The sequence below is a fragment of the Eutrigla gurnardus genome, assembly GCF_963514095.1.
Source record: "Eutrigla gurnardus genome assembly, chromosome: 23".
Taxonomy (NCBI): domain Eukaryota; kingdom Metazoa; phylum Chordata; class Actinopteri; order Perciformes; family Triglidae; genus Eutrigla; species Eutrigla gurnardus.
The window spans coordinates 16,227,264-16,247,620 of NC_139934.1; the positions used below are offsets into that span (position 1 = coordinate 16,227,264).

General features: G+C 42.3%; 1 protein-coding gene across 1 annotated transcript in view; it reads right to left on the bottom strand.

Moving 5' to 3' along the window:
• The window catches only part of LOC311009189 (up-regulator of cell proliferation-like), a 191,239-nt gene that overhangs the window by 110,608 nt on the left and 60,274 nt on the right, over positions 1-20,357 (bottom strand). The window lies entirely within an intron of this gene.

Below are 20,357 nucleotides of genomic sequence, written 5' to 3' on the forward strand. Positions count from 1 at the left end.
TTTAAAATACGTTAATACGTTAAAGTTAATAATCACGTTGGCCACTCGTCGTTAGAATAAGTGTGTAAATGTGGTTTGAATGGTAATATTAGATTAGATGATGGGCAGGTATCCTGCCATCAGTATGAATGTCTGTGTGAATGGGTGAAGATGACAAGTAGCCTAGTGTAAAAGTGCCTTGAGTGGTCAGAAGACTAGCAAGGCGCTATATAAGTACAAGTCCATTTAACATTTACTTTAAAGCTTCCAGCTATACCAAACTGACATTCATGCATGTTAACCCTAACCCTAACCCCCACAAACTCCTAAACAGAAACGTGTGAACAATAGTGTTAATACCAGTTTTAGAATTAAAAAAAAAATGTTTTCACTTAAATACATTTGTAAAGATTGCCACAATGTCATCTTTTACTGGCAGAGATAAATGAGAATATTAGGATAGGAGCGGGCTTTTATTTCATTGACTAAATATGGGGAAAGCGCTCGCCCCGGTGGAAATGGTTGACCGAAATCCGATACGGTGAACCTGCGCGCGTCTGAGGCGTTACTGCTGAAAAAATTATCGTGACCCTGTCGGGATCTAACTGCTTTTTGTGGATTACTTTTTGAGGGGGATCATTGGAGTGAAGCATTATGAGGACATTTTTCTTACGTGTTTGTGTGGAGGGATTGCGCTGCGCAAGTGGATACCCACGGCGGCGTCTCTACAATTCGTGAGGCAAACATTTCCTTTTGTTTCGGGAGTTCAGGCTTGAACTCGGGACTTGATTTGTTTTTGGACTGTTTGATTTTGTGTTTAAGGGTGGGGATTTATGAACGCTGGGCTTTGCAATGGTTGAGTGTGTGTTAAAAGTATTATTTAATTGATTGTTCACGAGTCGGCTTTCGCCGTAAAAAAAAAAAAAAGGGATTTAATGCATATGGTTGTTTCATTATTTGTAAGTCCAATATTTCTTTCTATTACTGTCATTGATAGGGAGGCCAGGCCTTCCGTTTGTTTTCATTAGTTGGAACTGCGGGTATAATTTTTATAACATTGCGCAATAGATCCTCCCGAGACCTTAATTGTGCGTTGTGGCAATGGCCTTCTAATTAAATAAGGGCGTGAATTGTTACACATTCATAATATTTAGTGTATTACACATTTATTCATGATAATGATCAGTACACAAGTCTTATAGCTCTTTTCTGTACAACAGAGTGCATTTAAAAATGCTAAAATACTTTCCAGGACAATTAAATAACATTGATTAGCATTAGAAATGGTATTAACAGCATATATGCCCACTGCCCAGTAAAGTAAAGTTGTAGTATTAGTAGTAGTAAAAGTGCCTATTGCAGCACTTAAAGTAATACCTTTCCAAAAAAACAGACAAGTCCATCTGGTACTTTTTCATATCATAGTTTTTAATATATAAAATTCAGACAATTTTGAAAAAGTAACCAACCTGCACTTAACACATTGTTATACATAAAGTTAGCAGTTACACCCAGGGAAAGGACAATATGGTCAGCACAACAATATACATACCAGCTGACAGATTGCATAATGAAAACAATAACTGTATTTGGTTTTGACTGTCTCAAGCCACTTGTCATTCATATAAACAATCAAACATGACATAGCAAACAAACGATGATCATTCTGATCAAGTCAATAACCAAACAATAAATTAAACACCAACAGCCAACAGCATCCTATATGTGAGACTCCAACCTGACAACCCCTTCCTGAGAGCTGTCAATCAAAGTCCACCCCCAAAGTGTCAGGAACTTTCCCCGGGAGTGTGGAAAGCACTCCACTAGTGAGCTGGATAAATGACCTAATTCTAACTCCATAGTTTGGTTTCCAAATGAACTCTGGGATATCTCAGAGTCTCAGAGGCTTGCCTGCAATTACATCTAACCACCAAAGCAGCCGCTAGAAACAACGTAACTAAATTCTTAAGGATTACAGCTTTAAGTGAAATTTTCTGTTAGCGGGTAGCATGCCTGTATACAGTATATAGTATCCCTCATGTGAACAATTACTCCCATGTTTTAATCTCTCTCATATGGGTTTGGTAAATCACACACGAACACTTTCTCAGCACATTCTATGACAAGACACTTGTGGTATAATCTCTGTACTGTAATCAGCTGCATTTGCTTCCGACACCTCGTCTGACGCAGGTAATGTGTGGCACAGACACCCCTCGCAGGAAGGCAGCTGGAAGTGTGTAAAATGGGATGAAGAGCAAGGCAAGTTCACTTTCTCCATCTACATCATAAGAAAGAATCTGATGCAACTCTCCCCTAGATCCATCAGCCAGTCTGACACACCAGTCATTGCGTCTCTTTGCTCGACTGTAATTACGGCTGGTAAAAACAAGACCTTGGTGAACCATTCTCGTGTGTGAGAGGATTTCATTTCGAGGGCGTATGCCTGCTGCGCTAAAAGCCTGCTGCTCTGCCTGTGTGAGATGTTTGTCCACCATCCAGAACAGTGGTATTCTGGCATCTTTTGTAATTGAGTACTTTTGAGTACTCAGTCAATTGAATACAGATACCAGAAACACGGTCACTCACTCTGTATTTGGATGTGAAATATGGAATGGATCTGTGGAGCAAAAATTTGCCCACAATCTGCTTTGGAACATCCTTTGTGCCATGAAAGAGCTTGAGAAGACTCCCGTTAGCACTTTCAAAAACGAAGGCAGAGTGTGCCGATAAGGGACCCAACAACTTCACAGACTTGGCCAGATGTGTCAGAAGATGTACATTTGAGGTCATGGCAGCCTCCCCAAAGAATGCTTGAAATCGAATTACAAATTCTAACAGCATCTCATCGGCTTTGTTGACCTCCTCAGAACTAACTTCCTCTTGCAAAAGGAGGTAGATTGCCGAAACAAGAAGTGAAAGATGCTTTGTGTATTTCTCTTGATCCAAACCACAACCCAGCCAACATCACATGTTTGAATCTCATGTTTGGTGGCAGCTCATTGAGATGAAGGTGAATGGGCCAGATGGAAAATTTGGATGACTTGTAAAGAGGTGAACCATCTGAATTGAATGTGTATGACAGGTTGTTGGGATCTGATAAAACTTCCCCAGGTGATGACAGCCCTTTGCACAGGTCACCATCATAAATGTCTGATATCATGTTTTCTGCTTTGCATGGTCTGTCCACCCTGTAGCTCAACTTGCTCTGGAGCTCTGGAGTTTCAAGAATGTTCTGAATCTGTGGAGGTATTGGGACACTGATAAATTAGCTTCCATTGTTTAGTGTGTTTTGGTCAACTGGTGAATTACACCCTAAACACTGTGTGACACTGATCTCTAGCACGTCATTTTGACTTCCTAAATTCGTTTTACAGGCCATACAGTAAAAATGAATAAGTTGATGATAACTATGATAAGTTTCAGCAAATCATCAAGGGCAGAGTATTGATGCAAGGCATCAAACAGTTATTTGATGCCTTGCAGCATAGGTCATGATCATCAGTAACACCTCAGCTCTTGATGTTGTACCTGTGGCCATCAGAGGTGTGTCCATATATCTACTCCATTCCCCAGTGGATCATTTGAATGGTCCAAGTTGTCATCTTGTGGCGACTCGGATTTTTGAGAATTGATTAACTCGAGTAATCGTTTCAGCCCTGGATATGACGTTGATGCTGGAAATGCACCAACATTTGAAAACAGGAGTTTTACTCAAAATACTGCAAAAAGTGTGCTACGATTGCCTGCATAAACTGTCATGAACCACCAGAACAGACTCAGTGCTCCTTGTCATAGGGATATCTGTAGTAAACTCTTTGGTGGTGTAACTTATGTTCCCATTATACTGACAGAACTGGAGAATGAAAATACTGGACCTCTGAAACCAGAGAAATATTTTCAAATGGACATGCACTGCAAACCTGAAATTAACTAGACAGTACTCAGCTGGGGCTGTATATGAGAACGCAAATATCTGCATGCTCCCGAGTACAAAGTCCATTTAATCTCCCAGTGAACGTGTGAATAGTAGAATGTGTGAATAGTAGGGATGTAACAATCCACTGATACGATTCACGATACTAAGTTCATGATACGATTTATTTTCTATTCAAATTTATTTTAACAAAATGACATTGAAGATAAATTAAGTGTGAAAAGATCCTATTTCCCTTTATTAAAATCTACAAAATATAATTTCTCTTTAGCGGTGCCACTAAGGTCACTACAGAGGCCACTTGTCATTGTTTAATGCAACAAAAGCAAAATGTAAACAAATGTTTACCTATCAAAATGCAAAACTGTAGGTTGAAACTGGCAACATGATAAAAAAGAAACAGGCTTACATAGAAAGAGGGCTTATTATTGATGAACCAACCAAACCTAACCCAAGCTCCCTCAAATGTAACAATTATAAAGTTTCTTTAAATATCTCAGTAATTTATCAGTTACTTTTCAAAATCCACATGGAACCTATCCTAACCATCACTGACGCTGGCTTTTGAAATGTGAGCTGATAACAGGCTGGATGGTCCCTCTCCTCTTGAGGAGGCGGCAGCGTCTATGATTTCAAAAAAACAATTTCAAATGTTGACTCGTCAGACCGCAGGACAGTTTTCCACTTGGCCTCAGTTCATCTTAAATAACCTCAGGCCCAGAGAAGGCTGCGGCATTTCTGGATCTGGTTTATATAAAGTTTCCTCTCTGGGTTTTCTATCTGAAGACACCTCGGGCCCTATAGTTTCGTAGACCAGGCGCAGTCAGCATGCAGCGCACCTGCGCCACGCCGACGGGGTGTGTCCACCTCGACTTTGCAAGTTTCGTGCACCACGCAGGCTAGCGCAGGCACGCCTCCCGTCTCGCCAACCCGCGCAAGTGGGAAAGAGGGAGGAGAAGAAGGCGTGAGTGGGAGACGAGGAGGAGACGAGGCGTGGACTGGGATTAACACAGCCGATTCAGATCTTCACCAATCAAATGAGCTCCTCTCCTCACCTTTAATGCGTTAGGGGAGGTTCAGTGCAAGTTGCGTCACTTGACAACCCGATGACAGAAGCAGCGCCGCTGCTCCCACCACGCTCATCACGGGCTGTGCGTGCGTAAAGTCATAGTAATTATAATGCCGATATTATATCACTATAGAAATTGTAGGCACATTTTAGGCATATATATCACAAAACAGGGTCAGGGTGCACAGCTCATCATCTACGCTCCACAGCTGCACCGGATTCCCCATCCAACACCAGAACGGCGGGACACCGGGACCTAGCATGCCGCTCAGACCAGCTGCAGCCCCAACTCCGGTTCCAGCTCGCGGCAAAGTTGCGCGTTTCTTCATACTGCGGAGGCGCGAGACCAGGCACAAGCTGCTGTATTTTTTTTACGATTTTTTCAGACATAGACGCATTTTATTAGCAGTGGATAGATATGAAAAACAGGAGAGAGAGAGAGGGAGATGTTTTGGTCCGAGACGCTGAGTTTCCGTTACGCGTGCAACCTGCCTTTGATCTGACGTCAGATGTGATGGGACAATCGATATAGATATACATTCACGTGTTGATTCAATTACTTACATTACATAGTGTTTGTTGTGATTATTTATTGCAATTAAATGTGCCTGGAACTGTGGAAACCTGCCTGTGAGGTCTCGGTGACGTGTGCACACTGTGCGCCGCTCCGCCAAACTGCCACTCTGCCAGCTGTGATTCGCCTTGAATGAATGGACTTTATTTGCGCCTTACGCCTTACGCCGAGAGTAGACTAGGTTGGAGTTGGCTGGCTTTCGACGAAGTCTCGGCGAGGCTTTTTGCCACGAAACTTCCGCTGCACCAAGCTGAATCTGTGACGCCTCCCCCTGCTGCGCCGCCACACCCATCTTGGCGCAGGCGATCCACCAAACTGCCAAACTGATCGTGCGCAAGGCTGCGCGGGTCGAAACTTGCATTACGCCGGCTCCGCCACCCTGCGCCACCCTGCGCTGCGCCACGAAACTAGGGCCCTCATGTTCCTTCTGAAAAAAGATGGTATTATGTTAGATTGAGCAGCAGCTTGCTTTCATATGGTATAACCCATGATTAGCGGGAAGTAATGTAGGCAGAAACTCAATATTGTAATAGTAATTGCAACTATCATTTTCATTATTTATCTACTCAGAAAATACAGGCAATTCAACTGTTATTACTTCTGCTGCAGGACGCCCTCTCTCATGTTCACTTTCTTCTCTGGACTGTATTGAAACATCTGAGGCATCGTCATCCTTATCAAGAGATGAAATACACTTTAGAGAAAAAAATGTGTGCATACAAGACTATTTCCACTTAACTGAATAAATATAGTGAAAAGGATGGAGGCAGTAGATTGAGAGTACATACTTCAATCACAAGTTGCAGACTCTCAACTCCAGCTATCATTTCTTGGGGACAAGTAGGCAGGCCGCCCTCCTTTTCAAAAGATAACATGGACTATAGTGCAGCCACGTGAATTGCTTACAACAGAATGTAACTGTTTGAGAGTAATTTTGACTCGAAAATTTTGACTAGATTTCATTTTAATGCCTCAATTTGGTGACTTTTGAGAACCAAAATATGACATATCAATTACTGACCAATTTCTTACAAACTGCTGGTACTGATACAAATGTTGACATAATAAATGGGGTTGAGGAGTTTAAGAATTTCAGAAAAAATGAAAACAAAAGTGACTAAAACACAGTGCTTTTTACTATTGGTTCATTATGACTATTATTATTATTATTAATATAAGGTCCCGTTTACAGGAGGACGCTTGTGGGTAAAAACGACAAAATATTTTATCGGAAGTGCCTTTCGTTTAGACGGTGACCGCGTTTTTGGGGCTTATAAAAGCAAAAATCTGAAACCATCCTCCAGAGTGGAAACTTGAATACGCTCCGCCGTAGCGTTTCCGTGCAAAACTCTGCTCGGATCTGCTCACGGCGCGGCGCAGATAAGAGAAGCGTGCGGGGGACGCCTGTTGTGGTAATTCTTTAACCACCCTTTCGTTAACACAGCTCCGTTGGATATGAAAACTTACTTCGAACACAACAATTGTCTTTGTCTTTTATTTGAAGCTTCAAAGGCACGAGTCATACAGAGTGTTGCACAGTCTGCAGGAGAGTATAAAGATGGAGAATGTGCGGAGAAGATTTATAGTCAGATGTATAGGTTGGCTCCTCTTTTCTCTTCACCCCCACCCCTCCTTATTCCGCACACGATCAGACAGTTTCACTTCATGTACGTGACAGGATATGTCAGCTCAAACAGTTGAGCGACAGGAAACTAGGTAAGAAAGACAATTCCATATACGGTGAAAATGTCTTGCTGCTTGCTGCATAGACAAGATCATGTGCACAAAATAATATTTCCATTACACGCCTTGCCATGGCCACGGGGGAAAACAGAACGTTCATGAGCCAAACCAGCCACAAGGATTTCCCCTTAGAATAAGCGCTGCTGCCCTCCTGTTTAGGCCGATCATTAGAGCTGCTAGTTAAATCCATTTGCCTTGATAAAATAATTTTGGGCGAACATTGAGACTGTGGCGGCCTAAATTAGACTATGTCGGTGCGCCATAGTCTTGTCAATGTGTGGGAAACACTGTTTGAGAGTATATACCTCTATCAAAAATGGCTGTCCTTCATTTGCAGTGGCTTTCTTCTCATCTAGCAATTCCTCATCTAAAGAAACCTGATTATTTTAAAGAAAGTTGTTTTTTGTTTAAAATGATTCAAGTTCAGATACAGAGCAGATACAATTTCAATTAATTCACGACATTTACTTTGACCACATGTTGCCATCTCTCATGGTCACTGTCACATCTATCATGAATCAAATAATCTGCTGGCTTCTACTCATCACATACTTATATCACTTGTTAAAGAGTGAGACTGTACTGCACTGTAATATATTCAATCATTGGTAAATATAACCAATTGGTTGCAGGATCAGGATAATATGAAACACATAATAACATATTTACACTAGGAATACGTACCTCAATTACAGCATCTTGTTGAAGAATTCTTCTCAGTGTGGTTCTTGGTATTTCTGAGCGACTGCAAGGCTCCAGGTATTCCTTGTACTTTCGTTTTGGCACCTAACAAGTACAAATAATGTTGCATGAACATGATGGTAATTTTTAAATCCTTTTCATACATATATGTAGGCTTCTAATTTAACATTTGTGATGGTCAGTGTAAAGTGAAAGGCCAATTTATGGAGTCTCTTATTTGCTTAGAAGTGCTCACTGATTGAATACATGTCAGTGATCACATCAGTAATAACATCATCAAAAGCTACATCCCTCATCAAGACATAAAGACTTGATTGACAAAAATCCCACAAAATGATATCTAAAGACAGGTTTATGCCTCACATCCAACGTGACCTACACAAGCAGAAATCAAGAAGCAACATGGGAAGGTCACAGGCAGCACCAGTGAGGTATTCATAACCAATTTTACTTTCCATAAATGCCCATCAACATCTAATCCAATAACAGCAGTGAGAAGTGATGTCAATGTCCACTGCTTTCATACACAAGTTTGATTCATAAAGGACAACTGAAATGGGTGACTTAATCATAAGATTAATCCCATTTAGTTGTCCGCTACTTTATGCAGATCAGTGCCGTCGTGACCCTCCTTAGGAATTACCAAAAAAACGTTTAAACTCATCATTGTCCATCTAAAATAGACAGATTCAGAAACTGTTGTTGGCTCACAAAGTCCGCTAGCTGCCCTGTGAGAAGGACCACAATTACAGCTGGAGTGTACAGCAAAGAAGGAACCGCAGTCAGGTTTAGGGTTAGCAACAGAGGGGTTTCTTTATTTACCCATTAAGCATCCTGTATCGATCCATCAGAGGGGTATTCCACCAAACTCGCTAATTAAAGCGGCGCTTACCTGGTTAAGCCTGGTTAGAACTAACGCCAACTTCCACTTGCGGCTAAACCCGTTCCATTAACGCATTTCAGCCGCGCCTTGTTGAGGCTAATTCAAGCCAGGTTAACGTTGTCGTGTGTTACACCGTTCACGGGATATAAAGCCAGACCAGAACCATGAATGTCGAATCATCGAGAAAATGGCAGAAAAGACCAGAGAAAAAATTTTATTGATGGAACTGTACGAGGAGTACAAACCCATCATAACCGATAAAGGGAATACTGTAGTGATAAATAAAAATCACGAGGCTGCTTGGGCAAGAATTGCCGAGCGATTAAATACGGAAGTACAGTTAAGAGTAACATGTTCTAATATAACACTGACCCCGACATCTCAAACGTGAGGATAGTGTAGAGGTAACGTGCCGGCTTTACATGCAGCCGGCCATGGTTCAATTCCTGACTATGGAAGTTTGTGAAACTTCTTTCTTTGGCCGGACCTCTCTCTCTCTCTCTTTAAGATAGGCCTAGTAAATGCATCTACATTGACCAACTCATTTATCTCAACAATTCAATGAACACATTCGATGAACCTATTAATGAACTCACCTGAAAGGAATTTATGTGACTGAAAATTGCATACAGCAATGCCTTTGTCATTGGGATCTATATCATGCTATTAATAATAACATCTTTATGCCTATCATGTTTTTGCAAGTTATATTTGGGTTCTGGGGAAATTGTATGACATATTTATCATAGTTAAGGTAAAATGTTGGTCTAATTCTCTGATCTAAAGACAATTATACAGGGAAAAAAAAAGACACATGGGATGTCCTCGCCGGGATGTGAACCTGCGATGTCCACATTCGAGGGCAGGTACATCACCACTCACCCAAGTGCGGGCTATAAGTTATGATATGGCCAGTCGGTCTTAAACAAAATAAACGATTTATTCATATTTTTTTTAATTGCAAGCATGTATTCTTAGATGCTTGATGAAAATATAGTCTGTTTGTACTTCATATATGTAATTTTGGTCATTTTTGGTCTTTCACGTGATGAAATCACAAGGACTAGGCTTGGCGGAACCTTCTGCTGGTACAGTTGTTTCCGACAGACGGACTTCTCTGAAACCCCCGCTAAAGTAAGCCTGATGGTTTGGTCGGATAAATTCCCATGGTTACTTAGCGGAGAGTGCCTCAAGTCATGTTAATGGAACACAACTCTCGCTAAAGGTAGCGAGGCTTATTGAAATTAGCCCGGCTTTGCGCTTAGCGAGCTTGATGGAATACCCCTCAGGCCAACCCAGGTTGTCAAAATGGCACCTATTTATAGGGTGTGGCAGCTAATGACCCTAGAAGAGTCCATCCGCTGGGGTCCACTGCCTACCCACATGTTTAACCCACCCTTTTTATTTCTATATTTCCACCACATAATCACTAACCTATATACACACCCTCTTTTACCTCTACTAACAAAGAAAATACACATATTCACCTCCTATGCCATTTACATAGATACAATACACACCTCAACCAACCCCACAGCAATTTACACTTGGTTGTCCCCGGAACTATAAAAGCAGTGTCCGTTTCCTGGAGAAGCCTTTTGCCTGCACACCCTAAGGACAAAGACTACAATACACTCGACACAATACACCTTAGCTTATATCCTTGTTTAAATAATTAACACATTTAATATGCCCATTTAACCATTATGTAGTGATGGCGAGATGAAGCCTCATGAGGCATCGAACCACTTGAGCCAACTGGTTAGAGAAAGGGTTCATTTCTCGAAGCTTCATGTGCACACGATACCACCTACTGGCCAAGTGTATAATCACAGGCAGCTGTATCTGAACCACATAATGTGTGATGCATTGACTTTTTGTGTCTGTTATGTCTGTTGGGAATGACTATGAATTACAAAAAATGGATAACCAAATACTTACTCAAAGATCATTCAAGCTGTTCTATTATTCTATACAGACAGTGTGGTAACAGGGAGTAGACATTGGGGGAAACTGATCTCGAGCGGAGAGTCGAACCCCTGATCACCGCGTTGAGGACGTTGACCCTCTGTCATGAGGGAGGTGCCCTAACCACTGCGCCACCGGCCGCTCCTTGATGAAATAATTTCTGTACATAAATGATCACATATGTGTATAATAAATTGTTTGAATGTTTTCTGTGTGTAAATTTCCCCCAAATGGTAAAATCATCACTCTCCTAAATCTCTCTCTCTCCCTTAACTCTCCAAATTATATAAACGCTATTCAACCTCTAGTATCCAAACTCCCCAAACTATCCAAACTCTCAACTGACCGCAACTCTGCTTCAAAACCCGCATTTTGAATGGAGTCTGAGGGGTCTATATAGCTGTAAAACCTCGCGGCAAACTCGGAACCACTTCCCGAAGCAGTCACGTGGTACAGCCGGGCAGCGAGGCTTCGGACGTCATCATTTTTGGCCCCTCCCCTAAATGAAGCAAGCCTCGATACGCGCTTCGCGGAAACGCCCCCTCCATTACTCGACACACGCTTCGAAGCCTCGGCGCATTTCGTAACATCACTACCATTATGTCTAGTGGTGGGCAAGTGAAGCCTTATGAAGCACTGAGGCTTTCCTAGCAATTGTGTTGAAAAAGATTCAAAGCTTCAACGCTTCAGTGATGGTGACATCTGGTGGACAACTGAAGCCATAGCAACCTCTCAAGAGCTCTGACCGTATCAATCCCATGTCAGCAATAAAAGTTTAGAAAAGACTGTGTGGTTTATTTACGTGTTTTGTTCATTCATACTCGCCCATACTGTAAAACATCCCAGATTAAGCCAACGGATAAATCTAAATGATATGAAGGGTTAAATGTTGGTTAAGGAGTTTATTTATTTGATCATGGTATGTGAACCAAAGAGTCCAGATAATAGTTTGTCATAGGAGAAGTTGTATGGTCGAGGAGGAATGTTTATGCACAGAACAGACAGGTTTGTATTAAGAAATAGAATTTCTTCCACTGTGGCAGGCTTCAGTCTCCTCTTCTGGCTCACGACGCATGAACGCTACGAGCCAATGAAACGCACTGACACACACTATGAGCCAATGACATGCACCGGTACACTATGAGCCAATGAAACGCTTCGAAACATTTCGAAGCAATGAAGCACTTTAGTGTTTCGGTCACGTGACGCTGGTGTTCGATACAAGCTCCGACACAGAGGTTCGAACCACTCCGCTTCAGGAAGAGCGACACAAGCTCCAAAGCCTCGGTATCATTTGCCCATCACTACCATTTAACCATTATGTCCCTCTGCTCTAGATGGAGCTGCATGGCCCACACAGCACCCCCCCAGCAAACCAAGAGCCGACCAAGGACAGTAACATGGTGACAAACATTCAATAAATATGGCAAACATATCCATACAAAATGTCCTAAACAATGCGTTAAAATGTACTGTGCAAATCTCCAATAAAGTTTACATCCTCCTAAAGTGTGTGTGTGCAATTATTAAAGTGCATAGTCCCACTCAGTCCAAAGTGTTTTATTCAAAGCCAGAGGGGTATTGCACAAAAGTAGAATAAAGAAATCCAGGATAATTGAGCAAGCGCGGCTTGACCTAGTCTGCTGTCATCCTGGCTTACACTGCATGAAAAGTCGGATTTTCGTCCCTGTAAACGCCCGAAAATCTCCCTAATTTTCGGGAGTTAACGACAATTTACAGGCTGCGAACGCCGCGTTCGTCTGTGCCGAAAATTGTCGGAAACGAACCACAGCGAAGGCTCTAATTAGCATATGAATAGCGGCGAAACCCCGCCTGGCCAGAGATGGCTTGAATATCCTCACTCAGGATTGGATGAAACCACTAGTTTTAAACAAGTATAATCGCTCGTGATTGGTTGGCAGATCTGGTCATTATAAATGTAAAGCCAACCCACGTTGGTAGATCTGTCACTATTGGTCAACCTGATGAGTCATTATAAATGTAAACCCCACCCCCGTTGGCAGATGTGTTACTATTGGTCACACTGGGTCTTTTAAACAAGAATAATCACTAGTGATTGGTTAGCAGATCTATCACTATATATATACACACATATATATATATATACATATGTTTATATATATATGTATATTTATACATACACACATTTATTTTTATTTATTTATATATTTATAAATATAAATATGAATGAATTAATTGAGGAAAGGAAAAATTGCCAGGAGGAAGTATTCAAAGAAAGAGCTTTATTGACAACACAACACACAACTGTACAAATTTGCCCACACAACAAACAAATGAACTGGCGACATTCTGTCCGAATTTGGTCAATTTTACAGCCGCCTGCGGTGCGTGGCCCTGTACTTGGGAGTCTTCTCTAATCGCGACTGTAGAGTCGCACAGAGCTCGGTGAGCTCCTGGCTACGAGAGGATGGAGGTCGCACAATCCATCCAGACACCCCGCCAACGACGCCGTCCTCCTCATCAGACATCATGTCTGTGGTGGAGCACTTCCAACGGTCCACCTCATCGCCAGCAAGCACACTCCGTCTCGCTTCCAGCAGCTGTAAAACAATCAATAAAGACAATCAGTACTGCGCGATGCACTGCGCATGGACACAACACATCTATTAATGCACCTGAAAAATAGGTTTAGGTAGGTTTGGTCACATTGACCAAAAACGGATCTAATAAGTCTTACCCTCTTTCTCCTGGAACCGAGCTGACGTCTTCACAGCTTCCGCCTGCGATGCGAGATCAGGCTGTGTGTGTCTGAAGCTCCTGTGTACCGTTTCATAGTATGTCTTACAGGCAGCTGGAAAACAATTAAATGAGTGGTATGAATACAGTTAAGATCGGTATCTACTGTTAACGCATCTATTTCCTTATACAGCAGAATGAAAGCATATTCTTTAAATCATACCCTTGCTCCGGTTCGTAGCGCCTACAATTCGTCTCTGAGTTGTGAAGACGGCGTACTGCTTCCTGTAAAAGACCAACAACATACACTTAACAAAGCAACTTAACGTTACACTGGTTCCTCTCTCTTGTTCTTTTACAAGGCTACTATGCTACTTTTAGCTTGGACTATTAGCGTTTAAGCTACTTTTAGCTTGGGCTTGCTTTGCTAATTTTAGCTTAGCTAGCAGTCACCGAACATATTCTTACCGCAATCATCCTGAGAGTCTCCAGCAGTCCTGGGACATCCTGAGAGTCTCCAGCAGTCCTGGATATAAGAATTATAACATTTAAACCACATTTTCTTAAGTGAAGCCTCTCAGAGCAGCATTCCTGCTGCCGGTGAACGTGAACGTCTCCGCCTCGTTCCCCCCACTGAATGAGGCGCCCGGTGTCTGCATCAGTCCCTTTAACGGACAACGGTGCACGGCGTTATTAATCACCGTTAGTAAATATATAACCACGGTTTAACATAAGCACTATATTATTAGTTAACGTCGGTAAAAACGGCACATTTTCCGCTTCGCTTGCGCTCGCTAACCCTAAATGGTAAATTAGCGTCAGTAGGCTAGCCGGCTAGCAGGACCTTCGATTCGTAACGTTAACGTACAATGCCAACAACAATAAAGTAACGTTCATTATCAATACGATTTAAAAGTCAGCTGGAAACGTAAAAGTCATGTTACAGTATACTTACATGTGTACGCGGTTTGTGTCGGGCTGTCGCCAGAATCACCGCAGTCGTCCGCCATTATCCAAAACTTGTGAAGTCAGACGAGCCGCAATGCATTTTGGGAAGTTGAGTAGATTTAGCAAGGTCCGCTGTACTCAGAAATTCTTGCCAATGCAGTATACATCCGGGCATTTCTCGCGTGCACAAATTCACATACTATTGTATGTGAACGCACTACGTACTCAAATTTACGTCACAATTAAGTACGAGTAGGACGTTAGTATGGCATTTCGAACACAGCCGAGATCTATGATCTATGAACCCATCCTTGACCCTCTAGCAGAACTACGACCAGCCATTATAAAGCAGTTTATAGTTGTTAATGTTGTGTCAAAAGGTACTGCATTTAAACATGTTACTGCGCACGTTTCCTGGCTTCATCCCCATCCGGACAGACATTTTTATGGAAAGCCAATAGAAGTTTGGAGCTTGCAGGGAACAGACACGTCATACCCAGCATCATTTCTGCCTGTTGAGCGCATTGCTGGGAGATGTGTGGTTAACACATCCACTGTGCATTTAAGCACAGAAAGGGTCACTGTAGTCATGCCACTATGCACAGTGGTTGAGCTCTAGGAGACTGTGATGTTGTTTGCATGAATGTACATTTTACCTTTGTGGCAAAGCCTGATTAAAAGTAATTGTTGAAGCAAATTGTTTTGTGTATCTTTGAATGAAGATGAAATTAAGTTATATCTTTGAATGAAGATGAACTGAAGTTAACACCTTTCAGAAAAATGTCACCTGGGGGAAAACTCCCCCTGCTACCCTGATTTGCATTTGTATAGCTCACAGCATTTTCATTTACATGTTAAAGCCTCCCCTAAGATTACGGGGAGGGGGGTCATGGGGGGACAACTGCCAAGCAAGGCCCACGTCAATTCCCGGCAATTTACGTCAGTTTTCGGTGTTTCCTGCAAATTGCCGTTTGCAGTCGTAAACCTGAACTTCCACGTCAATTTACAGGGCCGCTAACTGACGAAAATCCCACTTTTCATGCAGTGTTAATTGGTTGCACGTTTGCGGAGCCAGGATGAAAAGGCGCGGCTATGTCAAGCCAGGTGTAGATAGTTGGGATAAGTGCGTGTTCACGGCATACTTATAAATAGACCTCGTGATCGCTCACAGAATCACCGATGAGAACATGGATAAGAGTCGCGCTTCATATTTCACGGCAGCTGAACAACAGCTCCTTATGGAGTTCTATGAAGAGGTGAAAGACATCATAAGAAAAAAAGGCAATACCAGTTAGTGATGGGCAAAGGGAAGCTTCGAAACAGTTCGAAGCGATGTTTCAGTATGTGTTGAAGCCTTGAAACGAATATTAAACCTAACTCTACAGTGGCATCTAGTGGCCACTTCTGTGAACTACATGCTCTGGCCAAAGAAAACTCCTAATTATGTGCCACTGTGAAATGAGCCGGTCTTAGGTTTCCTTAATTTAAGTAGAATACAGGTTGAATTAAAGAAACATTATTAAAAATAAATAAATGACACATTGTTATATGCAATGCAAAAATCAAAGATTTTTATTGAAAAATAATATTTCTTCAGCTCTTTTTGAGCTGAGTCTGTTTCTTTTTTTGGATAACACTTCCCCTGCTTTTGAAAAAATCCTTTCACAGGGTACACTTGTTGCAGGGACACTTAAACATTTCTTAGTCAGTTGGTACAAATTAGGGAAGACAGCACGTCGCTCTTGCCAGTATTTCAAAGGATCTGCCAGTCTTGGAATAGCCGTTTCGAAACATAGAGGCGTTCCTTCAATGGGCGCGTTTCGGATCGCATGCATTTGCGCCGATGCATGAACGAGACTTGAGAGTTTCCGCCGGAACTCGTCATAAACACGTCAAGTTCCCACCACGTCCAAGTTGGACACAGGTGCACTTCACGGACCGTTTTTTCTTTTTTTTTTAATTTAAACTTTATTAATAATTGTATACATAACAAAAACTATCGCGCCAGGGGAAACTTCACGGACTTTGCACACAGAATATGGCCTGCCCAGTGGCGCTGGCTTTCTTCGTCGCTGACGAACTCGAGCCGAGGCATTTGAAGTCCCGTTGTTGACGGAGGCTGAGGAATTTTCTCACGTGGGAAATACCACGTGATAATTCTAACCAACTAGAGCAACGTCTTATGTCTGCACATATTTCAGACCATCTGCAGAGAAAAGCATGCGAAGGGAGGTACCCTGGAGATCCCGCGAGTTTTTAAAGTCATGTGACATGTCGCAAAGGGAAGTTATCGCCAGCATTTGTGACGTTTTTTTCCCAGAATGCCTGGTTTTGCGAGGCAAATGCATGCGCATGCTTGATTCGAAACAAGCCTAATCACTGAACTACAGTCACGTGACATGCGCGTTTCAGAACCGCTTTTCGGCACAACGTTTCGAAACGTTCGATCCGCGACTTAAGAGAAGCGCCGACACGCCCGTTTCGGAAGTCACATCACTAATACCAGTGCCATAATTAAAGAAAGAGAGAAAGCCTGGCAGACAATAGCGGACCGGCTTAATGCGTAAGTAGTCAAAAACTGTACAATTAGTAAACAGTGCTCCACTGCAACTGTCATAATTATGCTACAATTAAAGGACTAAAGGAGTTACTTTTAAAGTCCACTATTCAACTGTTGTACACTTTGCTTTAAATGAGGCAAGTAGAGGTGCATGTTACTCAGGAAATGTAGAGTATGGTGTAAACAATTATCCACAATGTGTGATTTAATCTAATTTTCTCATGTTACGTTTTCATCTATTTTATCTTTCTCTCCTTCATAAAGAACAAACGTGTCTGGCCATAAAAGGACCTGGCAGCAAGTTCAAATTAAATATAAGAACATTTTGCAGGCTGGTAAGTGACTTTAAAGTAGATAACAGTGAACAAATGAGGTGAACAGATTAGGTGTCTGCTGACATTTTGAATGTCTGTATGATTGTAGCAGTTAAAAAAAAAACTGGCACAGGGGGTGGCCCACCAAGCCAGGATATGACCCCAGCGGAGGAGCTGGCACTCCCTTTAAATAAAGGGAGGCCAGTGATGGAGGGGATCCAGGGAGGGACAGTAACAGACTCTGTCCCAGCCACAGAAACTGTCCGGTTCATACAAGGTACATATTGCAGTACTACTGCACATGGAACACAATCAAATAAATATTATACTGTCTGACTTTGGATATTACTGTTCTTTGTCTTCGCTGATCACCTCGACCTCCTCTCGCATGAACTCCTCCTCTCAGATTTCTATCCATTGTAGTGCCTCACAAACCAGTGCTCTCTGAATATATGTTCCCTCACATTGTTTGCCACAAGTGTGATCAATTTTGAGTTGTTGTGTTCAACCAGTGACTTTTGTGCTTTACTTGTGTTTGACTTTTGCCACCTGTGCTCACCATTATGCAACACAGGTGAATCACAATGAAAATGTGTTGGCAAGTTGTGTCTAAACAGGTGAAAAGTGCTTATGGTTTTGCCAAAAGAGTGACTGATTCAATCAGTGGGTTCAGGCAACGGAGCATTTGGTTCAGACAATAGGGTTTATTGTTTTAGCAATTGAGAAAAACTGTAATATTCTGGTTAACGGCATGTTTAGTAGTGGGGAAAAGGATTTAGTTTGTCGTTATTTGCAGATGATGGGGCTATCTGGAAGTGAGGGAGGAACCTCCCCTACCTGTTTAACCAAATTCAAGGTGCTTTAGAGAAAGTGACTGAGTGGGCTAATGATTGGAGTTTTAATATTGCTTCAGATAAAACTAAACATATGGTTTTTGAAAATAAGAAAAGTATGCCAACACAGCAAATACAATTGTATAATAATAATCTTGAAAAAGTCAAGTATTTTAAATTTTTAGGAATGTGGCTGGATGAAAGGATGACAGGGAGAAAACAAATTGAAATGGTTTCGTTGAAGTGTGGGAAAATACACTCAACAAAAATATAAACGCAACACTTTTGTTTTTGCTCCCATTTTTCATGAGATGGACTTAAAGATCTAAAATTCATTCCAGATACACAATATTACCATTTCTCTCAAACATTGTTCACAAATCTGTCTAAATGTGTGATAGTGAGCACTTCTGCCTTGCTGAGATAATCCATCCCACCTCACAGGTGTGCCACATCAAGATGCTGATCTGACATCATGATTAGTGCACAGGTGTGCCTTAGACTGTCCACAATAAAAGGCCACCCTGAAATGTGCTTTTTTTTGCTTTATTGGGGGTCTGGGGACTCAGAACCAGTCAGTATCTGGTGTGACCACCATTTGCCTCATGCAGTGCAACACATCTTCTTCGCATAGAGTTTATCAGATTGTCAATTGTGGCCTGTGGAATGTTGGTCCACTCCTCTTCAATGGCTGTGCGAAGTTGCTGGATATTAGTGGGAACTGGTACACGCTGTCGTATACGCCGGTCAAGCACATCCCAAACATGCTCAATGGGTGACATGTCCGGTGAGTATGCTGGCCATGCAAGAACTGGGACATTTTCAGCTTCCAAGAATTGTGTACAGATCCTTGCAACATGGGGCCGTGCATTATCTTGCTGAAACATGAGGTGATGTTCATGGATGTATGGCACAACAATGGGCCTCAGGATCTCATCACGGTATCTCTGTGCATTCAAAATGCCATCAATAAAATGCACCTGTGTTCTTCGTCCATAACAGATGCCTGCCCATACCATAACCCCACCACCACCATGGGCCACTCGATCCACAACATTGACATCAGCAAAGCGCTCACCCACACGACGCCACACACGCTGTCTGCCATCTGCCCTGAACAATGTAAACCGAGATTCATCCGTGAAGAGAACACCTCTCCAACGTGCCAGACGCCATCGAATGTGAGCATTTGCCCACTCAAGTCTGTTACGGCGACGAGCTGGAGTCAGGTCAAGACCCCGATGAGGACGACGAGCATGCAGTTGAGCTTCCCTGAGACGGTTTCTGACAGTTTGTACAGAAATTGTTTGGTTATGCAAACCAATTGTTTCAGCAGCTGTCTGAGTGGCTGGTCTCAGACGATCTTGGAGGTGAACCTGCTGGATGTGGAGGTCCTGGGCTGGTGTGGTTACACGTGGTCTGCGGTTGTGAGGCCGGTTGGATGTACTGCCATATTCTCTGAAACGCCTTTGGAGACGGCTTACGGTGGAGAAATGAACATTCAATGCACGAGCAACAGATCTGGTTGACATTCCTGCTGTCAGCATGCCAATTGCACGCTCCCTCAATGCTTGTGGCATCTGTGGCATTTTGCTGTGAGACAAAACTGCACATTTCAGAGTGGCCTTTTATTGTGGGCAGTATAAGGTACACCTGTGCACTAATCATGATGTCAGATCTTGATGTGGCACACCTGTGAGGTGGGATGGATTATCTCAGCAAAGCAGAAGTGCTCACTATCACACATTTAGACTGATTTGTGAACAATGTTTGAGAGAAATGGTTATATTGTGTATCTGGAATGAATTTTAGATCTTTAAGTCCATCTCATGAAAAATGGGAGCAAAAACAAAAGTGTTGCGTTTATATTTTTGTTGAGTGTAATTAATGTCCTTAGGTGTGTGGCTGGGGGGGGCTGATAGAGAATCAATGATGATGATTTACAGAGCAATGATAAGATCAGCTATCGATCATGGAAGTATGGTTTATGGATCAGCAGCTTCTTCAGTGATCAGTAAACTTGACATCATCCAAGCAAAAGCCCTCAGAGTGTGCTGTGGATTCAGTACAACTCCAATATCAGAATTATTGATAGAAATGGGGGAGATGCCGATAGAAATCAGGAGACA